Raw genomic sequence first — 15050 nt, forward strand, 5'->3', positions numbered from 1 at the left:
TGTCACCTTTGAGAGAATACATGATACATGTTTTTTTTTATATGCAGACAATTGTACATGCTAGGTAGAGAGATAGCCTTATTATCTTCTCTGTGCAGATTAAGTATGACTTTAAAGAAATATGCTACTTGTAATGTCAACAAATGATAGATTTGAGACAGTAAATTTTATGTGTCAACTTGGCTGTTTCATGGTTCTCAGATATTTGTTTGATTATTATTACTCCAGATGCTTTTGTGAGACATTTTAGATGGCATTAGCACTTTAATTAGTAGGATCATAAACACTGATAACATGTATAAGAATTGCCTGATTATTTAAAGACTATAATAAAAAAGATAAATTCCTAAATGAAAGACTTCCATGGAAACTCTTGGATTTGAAGGATAACTTCAAGTCTTGTCTCTTTCTCTACAAACAAATCTGTAGATTAAAAAATATATGATTTATCATCCTCCAATGTAAGTAAGCCTTTCACCTAATCCTTTACCTCTTCCCTTGTGACACCCCCTCAACATATGTTGCTGGCTCTGTTCTTTTTATTTATTCTTTCAATAAAATTACCTAATAGAGTTTTGGAGACAGTTTTGCAATTATTAATAACTTCCGTAAGTAATATAATGGTGTTTCATATGGTCTATCAAAGGCCACATGCATGCTGGGGAGCCAGAAAACTTAGTTGCTGCTTAGTTCAAAAGGTTGAGAGTCTAAGACCATCGGGGACAATGATTTCACCCTGGACTGTGCTCACTGATAGATCACTGTGTACATCCACACCGAATGGGTAAAGACTTCTATTCTTATGATGGCAGTGATTGAATAAGTATCAGGCACATTCACTCAGAAAGGCTTACATGGCACACATTCTGTAGATCTTTCTCTTTCCCTATATATTTCCTTTATTTTCCCTATCTCCCTATTGGAAGTGATGTCCACATTCTGGAAAGGTTTCTCTTTCTCAATCAATGTGGCAATCATTCCTACAATACCCTTAATGACACACCCAGACATCTAAATATGTCTCAACTCAAGCAGGTTGACAATCAATATTAACTATTTTAATTTATTACCAATAAGGAGCTATCTTTTGATTTAATGAATGAGAAGCTTTTGGAAGAGAGAAATGAAGCCATAAAACAATCCCATACCAGTTCAGAATTATTGATTATAAAAATGGTTATTTATTTAAAGGGAAAAAACTTACAGATCACTGTCCTAAACAACAGTCATCTGAGCACAGACAGGAAACAGTCTAGCAGCAGAAGCATGAGAGCAGATGCACTTAAACTATAAGAGACCACACCCAAGTGGGCTGGTATCTTAAAGGCTCCCACAGAATGTGCTCCCACAGCAGAGAAAGCACTTGATAAGTGAAAATGGGGATAAAACTTATGACAGAATTAATGAAATCTACTAAAAAATGTAACTTGTATTTGCTATTTATTTTATTTTTGGTAATATTAGAGGATTGGCAAAAGACAGGGCCTGATTTACTGATTTAATATTCATTGAGACAAGGGGAATGTATTAACTACTTTCTCATTCAAGTACCTGACAAAGAAATAGAGGAGAAAGACTTTGTTTTATTCTGTGACTTCAGAGGGTCACGGTCCATAATGATAAGGACTTGGTCTATAGTGGCAGGAGTATAAATGGTGGCTCATTCACAAAGTGAAGGAACCAGGAATCTAAAATGGGTATAACCTTCACAGTTTCCTAGTGAGATCTAAGGACAGCCAGACCAGACTTCATAATGTCAACACAACTCCAGACCTCATAATGCCAACATAACTCCAGACCTCATAATGCCAACACAATTTTCAAAATGTGTCACAAACTATGGAACAAGTGTGCAAAACATAAGTTTGTAGAAAACAGTTCAGATTTAAGCAATAATGAGAAATAATTGTAAATGCTTTTAATATTTAAAAAATAAATTCTATCACTTGCTGTTCCTTAATCAGGTTGCTCATCTAACAAATAAGTGATCAAGGACTATTCTTATAAATTGCTAGGTATGGGGTACCTTTTTACCCTATGATAGCAATTTGAAATCAGAAGTATATGCATTTGCTAATATGTCTAAAACAAGCTATAAACAATTTTATAGCATCTATTGCCCATTATCCTCTTACAATGCATATAACATAAATAATATAACTACATTCTTATTTATTGTAATGGCGAATCAAAGTACAAATATAGCAAATCATAAATCATTATTTTCAGAGGTCAAAGTGAGTAACTACAAATTTTGCTGTGCAATATATATGTTCTTTTTGTAATACCAGGATATTTAAGAGCAATGAGTGTGGGACTGTGAAGAGTGTGGGCCAGAAAAACTGCAGGTCATGTGGTCCTGGGTTTCTGGTGAGTATGAACAATGGTAAAGGTGTTGGTTTTGTCCAGGAGAACTACTGCTTCTTTACAGAAGGGAAGGGACTTCTTTGGGAGCTTTAAATGAAACATGTTGTGAATGAAAGAGGGCTGTATTCACTTCAACTCACTGTGCTCTGCATATGAGGTTCTTTATATTGCTAAAGTACTTAAAAATTAGTAGAAGCTTAAAGTAAGAACACTGTTGTGGAACATCATTTTTTTTTCTATTTATTTATTTATTAAATATTTCTGCCTCCTCCCCGCCACCGCCTCCCATTTTCCTCCCCCTCCCCCGATCAAGTTCCCCTCCCTCATCAGCCCAAAGAGCAATCAGGGTTCCCTGACCTGTGGGAAGTCCAAGGACCGCCCACCTCCATCCAGGTCTACTAAGGTGAGCATCCAAACTGCCTAGGCTCCCACAAAGCCAGTACATGCAGTACGTGCAGTAGGATCAAAAACCCGGAACATCATGGGGATGAAGATGGACTAGGATACATGAAGATTACTGAGCAACACTGGCTAAAGAATCTCTAACGAAATGGAGATGTAGTTGTCATGGCAGCAATATGCACAGCCCTGTGGCTTCCTCCTGTGAAAATACTGGTTTGGATCGATTCCACAGGACTGGTTTAAGGGTGGAAACATTGAGGATTGTTGTTCTAGAAACATAAGATAAAGCTGAAGGTCGTATACTCAGTTGTATTATAAATTTTATTCTTATGTGTTGTGTGTTAGGCCTTCAATGATCAATTGTTGAAGGACTCTTGAATTCTGCTAAGGTAGGTACATTTTAGGATAATATAAATCTATTTTGCCTAGAGAAGGAATTCCTGGATGAGAGCAAAGAGCATTCATATGAGCGCAAGGATGTGAAGGTGCTTGCAAGCAGGAAGCCATGGCTAGATAATGGGACCTGAAAGAATGCAATATCTAAGGAATCATGCATCTTGATTATGACAGTGTCTTGAAGATGAAATAGCTCTCACAACTGTAGAAAATGCTAGAAAGGAGGGATTTGTAAAACTAGCAGTTTACATCTGGTATTTCCAATCCATCAAGTTTTAAAGTTTGACTAACTCAAATAAAAGATGACATTTAGCACAGACCTCCAATGACTACAGACTGTTTCCGAGGAGAAGAGGAAGTTAGAAGGGATGTTATAATCACAGCAGTAGCTTTTCACAGAAGATCAGAAATAGAAGAGTCCTGTGAGACAAACTTGCCCATTTGTTGAATAAAAATAGTGACAATAGGAATAGTTTATCCTAAATGAAACCTGGCATTAAGCCTCATTCTGGGTAGAGAAATCCTGAATGAAACCGTCTCAACACACGTATTGAAGTTTGGAGATCAGTCTTTCTTTCTACTTAAAGAATCAATCAGTTAATTATAAATTTAAGTATGTTGGTTAAAATAACACACACCCACTTTATTTTTATAAAGGCACATGAATGCATTAAACAGTCTTAATATTGCTGTGTTCTGTTCTCTAGTCTTCTAAGTCTACCTCGTGGGTGAGAGAATTCTTGATTTGTGGCCAAATACCATTAGTAGTGAAACATGAATGCATGTGTTTGATTTAGATCTTGGGAATCATCAGACAGCTGGGTGAAGGTTATGCCTTTCCCTCTGTACACCAAAGAACATGAACAAATGACTTTCCGAGTGTGCAATTCACAACGTATTACATCAGTCAGTGTGAAAAATAAAAGCGCTGGTAACAGTTTGGCTAGAATTATTCTGCAGAGTGAACTGCCTCAGGGGCAACAGAGCATGAGGAGCCCAGTGCTAATGATGGCTTCTTTTCCACACACTCATCAAGCGAGCCTGAGCCCTGTGTACTGCCTTGGGCTCATGGGGGCACTGTGATGCTGAGCAAAAGGGACAGCGACTGGGTTCACGGTGACCAGAAGAGAGCAGGAGTTAATGTTGGATCACAAAAGAGGATTGCCTGAAGTGGCTCTTAGGCCGCTGCTGCTCAGCGGAGCAATTTAATAACGTCGGCAGAAAGCCATGCTTTGGGCAGTCGCTGCCTCAATACTGGATACGCCAGCTTCTGGGATTTTCTGATGTATGGCTTACAGCAAAGTCCTCCTAGTTCACTAATTCTAAAGTCCCTGCCTAAATTTGCCTTTCTGACCCACATCCAGCCTGCTTAATACTCTCCTAATTGATCTCCTTATCCTCTCTTCATTTTTTAAAGGAGCATTTCAACATTCTGTTAAACTAATTGCACGATTTGGGAAGGGAAGTATTGCCATCTGTTTTTAAATATCTACTCTTCCTTTCTTTGATGTAACATACTGTAGCTGAATAATACATCTCCCTGCTTCTCTTGATTCTCATTGTAATGGTGGGAATAGCTTTTTCTGCTCTGCAGACTGGAGTATAAATGGTGGATGCCGGACTCATAATTTGAGGCTAATAAGCAAGCAGTGTAACCAGACAGTTAAGGCCCTCGACTCTGACATGCTGCAGTCCCTCAAGCACAGTTTTCAGTTGTTATGTGAGGCGGGACTAGACTATGACATTGCTTAAGCACTATTACTTTGACCTTCATTGTGGTGACGTAATCCACATTCTAGTGCTCAGTTTAAAAGTCTTCACTGGATCCTCATACCCAAGGCCTGCCTTTGAGGATGGTGTTGTAAGTTCTTCTGAATCCAGATCCAGTCCCTATTTTCAGTTCACTTTTCGGTCACTTGATTATGGGTATTCCAACCATCAAATCCTTCACCTTACCTATTTCTTTCAATTGGTGCTTTCAAATATACTGTACCCTTTTCTTAGAATTAGCTTCTTTATCTCCCTTGGCCCTTTCTCAAAAATTTTTCTACTAATTCTTTAACAGGTAGCTCCAATGTCACTGTCTCATGTTGGAATTCTGAACTTCTTGCAAGATTTTTCCTGGCAGACTTAACTTTTATGGTGCTCCCAGAATCCTCTGCATGCAAGTATGGGAGTCTCTTACCTCTATTGTCTTGCATCATAACCTCTGTTTATCTCCCTTACTAAGGCTCATTTCACTTCATCTCATTGCCCAGAAATAGACTACATAGCAGCCCTTTCCCCTTAGCTGTAACACAGGCAAAATGAGTGGTAAGTAATCTGGATGAAGATATTGTTCCAGAGAATGTCTTTATTCAGGAATGAAGCCGTGAATGAGATGGAAATTCTGTCATCTCAGATGGCAGGAAGGTTTGGAGGTGGTCTGTATTCTTCTCTAATTGCATGCATTTGCTAGTGGGGTGGGGAGCAAGAGAAGGGGAGACTAAGGGCCCAAACAGCGTGAAGAAAATGTCTTTCTTATATTCACTGTTGTATATTCCTAGAACTTTGAAAAATAAGAAAGTGTGCAGACAAGCCCCATGAGGAACTAGGACAGTGCAGTCCTTGCATACAAGCATTGCTTGTTTTACTAGTATGTTCTACAGCTTATCTTATTTTAAGAGCCCTTGATCTTGCTTCTTGACACCCATGGACTACATAGACCTATTTGGTGACTAATCACAGTTTTGTTTAATCTGCTTTGTCATATATCTCCTGCTTTGTCTTGAACAAGATGTTAAAATTCTCAGTGGTCACCATTTGCAAAGAATCTAATTTCCATTTAAGAATGTTCTTCTGAGTCAAACTCCTTGAGAAAGACACAATGGGATGGAGTTTATAAATTCTTTTTATGTGAAAGGAGACAATGGGGATAAACACCTTATGTGTAGCTAAAGCTATAAACTGATTTCAAAACTAAAACTTTTTCTTGGAAACGATGTTATAGTTTGTAGTTTCGTTTTCTTCCGATTTCTGAATAAATATCCAGGAAAAAGGGTGGATAATTTAATGAATGTATTAAAGGTGGTCATATAGTATAATGCTTTAAATCAAGAAATCTGAGCTCAAATATGCAAGTTCGTAGCCTGGGCCTGTTCCATTGCAGCAGGATACTTAAAGTTGTTTGCATTAGCTACCTTGGGTATCACATGGAAATAACATTACTATAGACTTCATAAGCCTCCAAAGAGGATTAAATGAGATTAGTATACGAACTCTTTCTTTAGTGTTGGCACATCATAAATGCAATAAATAGTAGGGCTATCCATTCTTATTTCACATAATATTTATTTGTCAGTTAATTTTCTTTTCCTTGACCTCTTCCATAACCTGAGACAATGAACTGTTTCAAAACTTATATCATAGAGATTGGTGACCTTATTAAAAGAAAGCATCAAGAATCCAATTCCATATTTTCTGGAAAGATAAACTGCCGATGGGGAGGGTATAAGCTCATGTCTAAGTAACGCCTTTCATTTTGGTTTACAAATAAATAAGCTTTTTTTTTCTTAAGGTGTGGATAGGACTATCATATTGTGAGATTTTTCTAGATGAAGCAAATAAATAAAAAATGAGGTAGGGAAAGGGCTCATAAAATTAACCCACATGTTTTTTGGCACATATCTTTATGTTGGCCACCCCTGAGACAGCACCAGGGTTTAAAATGGATTCATGCCCAAATTCTTCATGGTATAATTTTAAAGGTTTTAAGAAAAATATGTGGCCACAATGAACACACATTCTGTGCTTTATGAATGACCTGTTTATGGCAGTGGCTCTGTACAACTCAAGCAGACTGTCTTAACCCAAATTCATGCCTTGTTAGGACGTGATATTTTAAATCTAATCCTTTTGAATCTCCTTTCAACCACATTAATGTACAGATACTGCTGTAGTGAGCTGTGTAACTTTACACGAACCCCGTCCTTGTCACTAATGTGACTATGAAGGAGTCTGTTTGCTATGCTTCAGTGTGTGCTTCCAGCCCGTTTCTGACGGCAGGAAATAGCAGCTCAATCATTGAAGCCCCGACTTTTCCTCTACTGCTAAAAGTAAATAGCCCCAGAAAGCTTCCTCACGCCAAGGAAGTCTGGATAAATCTGTGATAGGCAGCAGAGGGCTGTCTGTTGTGCCTGTCAGAATGACACCTGAAGGAAGGCGCCTGGCTCCTGCTGACAGATAAGGTGAAGGTTGCTGAGGCAGAGATAAAAAGCTCACTAGGTCAAAATATATTAAAGACTGAAAGATCCCAACAGGAGTTCTTAGCAATGCAACCGCAAGCCTTTCTCTGAACAAAATGACATTCTGTTCTGATTTTTGAGGGTTTATAAAAAAGCATACTATGTAAGTGGAATGAGGGTACATCACACACACACACACACACACACACACACACACACACACACACACAGAGCATCTCTCTCTTTCACTCGCTGTAGCTCACTGACTACTTTTCCAGTGGCGTGCTTAGAAAAGAGAAGCAATCACTGCAAAGAGAATGGACAGAATGGAGTAGTTTGTTGCCGGAAGCAGAAGCTTTCATTGCTCTGAATGTGGGAGCCGGTGTTGGTGATATGGTGGTGCTGCTGTTAAATGTCAGTTCTGAAGACAGATAGAGCCAAGGAAAAGTCTTAACTGGCTCATTTTCACTGTTGCCATCGCTTACACGTTTTAGATCCTAACATGCTTTATATAAACATGCACGCCTTCCCTCCCATCCTACCCAGTGGTATATTCTCAGTGAAGATCTTGTGAGGCATTATTTGCTATGGTTTGCATTCCCCAGATGAGCACTTTTCCCAATCAGCAAGATAAAATTATATTAAATTATATGAATTAAAATTAAAAGTGTGATTTGACTTTGCTTAGAGCATTTTGTGCATCCATGTAACTGAATCACCATATCTCACTCTCTTCACATCCATGTATTTTCTCACCTTCTGATCTCCACATTTACCTGCTTTTCAAAAAGAATTAGCCTTGTGTAACATTAATCAGGAGAATTAGACATAAGTAGCATAATAAGTAAATCTAAAGGGAGGTGATTATTACTTTGTATTTCAAAATGAAAACGTCTATCTTACTAGCCTCATTAAGAGGACTTTTTAAATCTTTATTTCTACACATCCTAACCACTATTCCTGTCAACGATTTGAACTTACTGTTAAGTTTCCAGTGCAAGTCACTCTTGGTGAGACAAGACAACAGAGGGAGCTCCTTGAATGAGTATCCCTTTGGTGTCAGGAAAAGAGCTGAACAAAAAACATGTGAGAGCTGGTGAAGTGTGTGTGTGTGTGTGTGTGTGTGTGTGTGTGTGTGTGTACATGCGCGCGCAGGTGTGTGTGCATGCATGTGCATGAGTGTGTGTGTGTGTGCGTGCGCGTGTGTGCGTTTGTAAGGGGTGGCCCCTTGGAAACACAGATGCTCATTGAATGTAAGGACAACAAAGACAGGCTTCCTCATTGTGCAGTTCTCTGGATAGAAATGGAACTACCCCCATAGAAATATAGAAATAGTCAAAAATTTTATGGAGACAGGGTAAACAGCAGGAAGGTACAAACTTCCAATCCCCAGGTCAGAAGGAAAAGACACAATGATTGTTGGGGCAACACCACCCTGGACTAAACAGTGAGGTTCTGTCTCAAACAAAACAAAAGAAAAACAAACAACAACACAAACAAACAATGAAATCCCCAGCCCCAAACCAACCAAGCAAACTAAAACAAAACCAGCATATAGGAGTGGTCCCACACTTTGTGATTGGATGGGGAGACAGGCATGAATTTGAGTTATTTCTAGTTATAGATGTAACAGGAATCCAGCTGCGAACGTGGAATAAAGAGACACTGGCATGAGCTTTACAGGGGAGGTCAGTGACAGGGAGTGGTCAGCTGATGTAGAACAGAGTTAAAAACGAAATAGAAGATGTTTGGGTTGGCTCCAGTAAAGGTTTGCTGACAGCAGGTTCTAGAAGAACTCACAATGATACTGACATTTAAGACGGAAAAGATTCCAAAGTGATGGCAGAATTGATGAACACCACAAAAGGAGAAGAAAAATGTATGAACTTTTTAACCCTTTTTTAAAGACAGAGAGGTGGGACTTGAACAGAGGAGTTTTCCAGGAGTCTCTTCAGAGTGGGCCTGACTACTTGGCTACTGTCTTGCCATGTTGTAATCTCAGTCAGTCAACCAAGAAACTTGCAAAACAGTGTGAAGTGTACGGTTTGCATACACATTAAATACTGTCTTTGTTTTCTATCCCAAAGACAAAGAAATTAGACCTTCAAATATATCCTTTCTAGTTCCAAAATACCCAAGTCACAATTATTCCACAATTAGCCACCCTTTCCTTGATAAAATAAGAATGAATAAAGATCAAAAAACATAAGGTCCTGCATCTTTCTACCTCATCTCTAGGGAATCGCCTCTAGGTGCTGCATTCCCTGTGTCTCCATTGAAGTGGCAGTGTACTATGGCCTCTCACAGTTTCTAGCAATCTGTCTCATTAGACAAAGCCACAGTCTTCCATTTGACTGAATGGCCGGCAGATATATACATGATGGTTCAAACTGACTGCTTACAGTTAACACAGCTCTAGTGCTGGGGAATGATAAAAAGATGTCATCACAATAAACATTCCTGGTCATTATGAATAGTGCCTTGAAAGTTATGGCTCCTGAGACCACCTGGGCTTAAGGGAGCCTATGGGCAGTAGGTTTTTCCAGACCCAATGTTGTGTGGAACTCTCCTTGCTTTCCTTTCCTTTCTTCATCCTTTTCCTCCCCTCTTCTTCCTTCCCTCACATTTTCTCACCTGCTCTTTTTCAGTTATCCCTTCTCTTCTCCTCCTTCTGCATCTCCTCCTCAGCCCTCACCTCTTTCTTTCTTTTTCAGCATGAGGGAAAAGACATGTTGGTCTTCTTTCCAAGACATAACTGTTAAATTAAAGACAGTAAATATAGAGACTTATGGTTTTAGATCACTTTTAATATATGCTATAGGTGTGCATGTATGTCTGCACATATCTACATAATGCAATGTATTTATATGTATATATATATAAATGTACATATGTATATAAAATCACATGCATACGTATATATTTTTCTAGGGGAAATAAAGCAAGAAGCTGTGAGAAGATTTGGACCCAGGGAGGCTGTTTGACTCCCAGCCTTGAGATTCTATTTTATAAAACAAACTTGATTTGATTACCTGATGATAGCTATAATGCTAATCTTTTCACAACTGGCCACCTTGGGTGTACCAAACAATAAGGCATATCTACAAAGTGGAAGAAGTTCTTCATTGGAGGATCTTGTAAGATGTTTGATGTACTCTTTCAGAACAGATTGGACAGTTAGATTAGTAGATTTTGTATAAAATTCAAAAAATCAAACAGAATAAATGAATTAAAGTTTATGTATCTTCGGTGTTTGAATAATGTCATAATGTTTGAACCTCTGAATAACTCTTTTGCAACAAAATAAGTAGTAACGTTATGAACATAGTTCCCAAATGGATCGTTGCTTTTATTGAAAGTTAACTCATAACACTGAAATCATTCCATTGGACTGCATCTCTTCTAAATAAATGTTCCTGACACTAAGGTAAATTTCAGCTCAGTCACAGTTATTATTTCATGGCTGAAATTATGATAGAGGCCAATTTCATTTTTATTTAGACAGTGTTACATAAATTTTAAAATACCAAGGGATATTCCAAAGACAAGAAACATGATTTGAGTGAGAAAACTATTGCTTTCCTCTAACATGATTATAGGATAAAGTATATTCACACTAGCATGCAACATAGGTGATGCATCTTTTAATATTTTAATGTTTATCACTTCACTATGGCAGTCTGCTTCTCGTATCTCTCTTTGATGTATGTCAGTGTCCTGGAGGAAGTTGTAGTGGAAACTCCTATCAGGGCTTCTAAAACATGACACTGCCTTTCAATCCATTTCTTTTACATAACGTGTAAGATAAACCATAAACTATAATGCAAAGGTACATATATTTAATTGGAATTTACAGGTAATTTTTGACTGTACTATCTAATTAACCTTCTTGGAGGGAAAATCATATTTTACATGTTTCATTAAAAATTATTTTTGTTAATCCATTTAAAGTTTTATTACATTTACTTATTTCGAGTGTATATAAATATATACATATATGTATGTGTCTGTACCACAGTGTCCCTGTGAAGGTCAGAGAACAACTTGAGGTAGTCAGTCCCTTCCCTCCACCTTGGAGATCCCAGGAACTCAGTTCAAGTCATCGGTAGTGGGGGCAAGTGTCAAGTGTCATTTCCTGCTTAGTCGCCTTGCTAACCCCCGTCTTTCACTATAAAAATACTTTAAGAAAAGGCTGAGAACCAAAGGATACAATGTTGAGTGGGGAATGAAGGGAAATGGAGTTGGGAAGAATTGGAGGATAGGGAGGAATATTGTAAAAAGTTTCTTAAAGAGCTAACACAATTTAAAACATCAGTATTTATACATTTTCTTCTCAGAGTTGATTGTTCCTTAATCACATTTCTCAAAGATCTGTTCAGGTTATTCTAGTTCACTGATGAGTAGTGGACAAAATTGGTTATTTAACTCAAGTATGGAAATTTAATTTACTGATTACATGGGGTTGTACAGGGTTATTTGTAACTGATTAAGCTTTAATTACATTAATTAAAAAGTCACCAAAGAACAAAAAAGACAATTCCTGATCTATTTATTGTTAAAAACTGGATCTTTTATTGTGATGACATTTACTTTGCATGTCTACATACGTATGTATATGGTGTGTGTACATACGCACATGTGCATTTGTTGGGGGAGTATACATGCATGCATAAGAAAGCAAGATAACAATTCTAGTTCTGTTTCTCAGGCACTGTTCTGTTGGATCCAGCCCAATTGGGCTGTGTGTTCCTGAGAAGGGGAGTGCGGGCAGAGGAAAGGAATAAACAGACAGAAGATAGATTCAGGAGGGCTTCTAGTGACTACTGTCGCAAAAAGCCCTGAGTTTATTATTCACAATCCTTCCATACCCCAGTGAAAGGGGAGGGTACAAGACTTCCATGATACAAAGAACAAGCAAGCGTAATTACCTCCTTACATCTCAAAACACCTGGTAACTATGCCCTAAGACAAAACATCCTGTTGACTGGTCTTTGAAGAGTTAAGGCGTCCAGTAGTGACACCCATGGTCAAACATCTCATTCTTCATCCTCCATGAACAAGATTAGGTCTGAAGTCTCTTAGCTTTAGTCAAGATGGAACAGAATCAAAGCAATGGGCCCTCACACTGTTCACTTTATGTTTTGAGATGGGGTCTTGAGTTGGTCTGGACCTTATCGACTAGACTGTAGGTTTTTTACTCTTTCAGGGACTGCCATCTAGCTCCCCAGTAAATACAATGACTTATTATTACTTAACAAACACAAAGTCTTAGCTTGCTTTATTTCGAGGCAGCTTTTCTTAACTTTAATTATCCATCTACCTTTTGCCTCTGGGCTTTTACCTTTTGATATTTCTGCATATCTTTTCTTTCTAATCTTATTCCATGTCTGGTTGTGCTACTGGGTAGCTGGCCCCTGTTGTCCTGTCTCCTCATTTTCAAACTCCTCCCCTTCTCTCTTTCTTCTGTTTATTCTCTCTGCCTTGTAGCCCTGACCATCTCTCTCCTGCCTAGCTATTGGCCATATAGCTCTTTATCAGTGAATAAACTAACTCTCCAAACCCTTATCTATGGTTTTATTCTTATTTTTTTTAGATTAATTAAGTACATCATTTTCTCTTCCCATTTCCTCCCTTCTAACTTTCCCATAGATCTTTCCCTGCTCTCCTTCAAATTCATGTCCTCTTTTATCATTGTTGTTGCATGCATGCATATACATATATAGCTCTAATATAAATGACTAAGTATGTATAATGATACTTGTATGTGTGTGTTTAAGGGTTACCATTTGCAGTGACCATTTGGAATTGGTCAGCATGTCAAAATAACCCTATTGAATAGTAGTGGTGTGAATACTACGATGGTAGCCAACAACACTCTCGTTGGAATTAAGACCTGATCAATAAGAGGGAAATCATGCCTGGTACTGGAAATCCAACCAACTCCCTAGATATAGTAAAGCCATAGATTCTGCAGAACTTACAACCACCAAATTATTAAACCTTTATAATCTGTAACTACATTCTAAGCATTTGTCATTATACCCAGAGATGATTATAGTCCTCATTCCTCATCAAGGAAACTTCTTGATGCAACAGACAGAGGCCATTATAGAAAATCACAACCAATAAAAATGCAGAATTGTGGGGTCCAGTCCCAATGGATACATCTATGAAACACCTAAAGATCAGGAATTATTGTAGAATGAGAAATTAAAAAAACTGTAAGAACCAGAGAATTTGGAAGCATTCTGTGACATTGTGTCTCCCAATAATGGTAGAAGCTTCATACACAATGTCTCACCAACACAACTCCCTAAACATAAGTGGAACAAGGACAATAATAGATGTGACAAAATAGATAGAGGAAAGTCCATAAGTTCTCAACCTAAACAAAAACTAGAGGCCACGGAGGAATACGGAGAGTGGGAGACACTCTCTTCTCCTGATAAGTGAACACCATATTTATTTATTTATTAAAGATTTCTGTCTCTTTCCTGCCACCGCCTCCCATTTCCCTCCCCCTCCCCCAATAAAGTCCCCCTTCCTTGTCAGCCCAAAGAGCAATCAGGGTTCCCTGATTTACTTTGCTGCTTTTCTTCTACTTAATATTATAGTAACACAAATTGGGGGAGGTAGAAGTGATGATAGAGTGACTTTCAATTTTCTTTGTATTCCAAGTGATGCACTTTTTAGTTTCTCTTCTTTCTTCATTTCTTTCTTTCTTTCTTTCTTTCTTTCTTTCTTTCTTTCTTTCTTTCTTTCTTTCATTTTTCCTTCCTTCCTTCCTTCCTTCCTTCCTTCCTTCCTTCCTTCCTTCCTTTCTTTCTTTGAATTAAAACAAGAACAGGGATATTGAACTGTCACAGGGTAGCCTTAAAATTAAGCTAATAATCAAAGTCCTACAACATGGTCAAAATCTAGTCTCTTTGAATTCCATTTCTTTTCTTAGAAAGAGGATATATTGTCCTTAGAATTGGAATGAGTTGAACATGGAATAATTGCACTAATCATTATGTTTGATTTTCCAACTTACCTTCTTCAGTGTGCCTTCTCTACTCTGTTACATTGAGTGAAACAGTTCCTATGTTCTTTCTTTGTGTGGGGACTTTTTGTATTGTTGTAGAAGTAATCATATATGTTTCCTTTATATTTTTCTCCCTAGTTCCATCCTATAAACTGAGAGCTATCATCAGATTTTTAGCTCTATACTTTCAAAGTGTCATATACTGGCTGCTACAAGATAAGTGCTTCTACCTTTCTGAATTAATTTAATAGTTAACAACAACACCAATGAAACATAAGTTGAATACTATTAACTTTTTCCAGAAAACGAATCCAATTGTTTAGGAACAGTCTTATTTACAAAATATATTACCTTTCTTTTATACATCCAGAGAAACACTAAATACAAAAATTTTAATCTCCCAGGACCTGAATCATAGTATATTGCAATAATTCAGGAGTATAAGCATGTTATATTAAATTTAAGAAGCAGCATACGTATTTAAAAGATTGAGTTTCTAGACATAATAAGGACATGAGAGGCGATCATATTACAATATTTTTAAATTGATTTTATTTGGGATTTTCAAGACAGGGTTTTTGTATAGCTTTGGAACCTGTCTTGGAACTCTCTCTGAAGGCCAGGCTGGCCTCAAATTC

This window comes from Microtus pennsylvanicus, chromosome 6 (assembly GCF_037038515.1).
Source record: "Microtus pennsylvanicus isolate mMicPen1 chromosome 6, mMicPen1.hap1, whole genome shotgun sequence".
In the NCBI taxonomy this organism is placed as follows: domain Eukaryota; kingdom Metazoa; phylum Chordata; class Mammalia; order Rodentia; family Cricetidae; genus Microtus; species Microtus pennsylvanicus.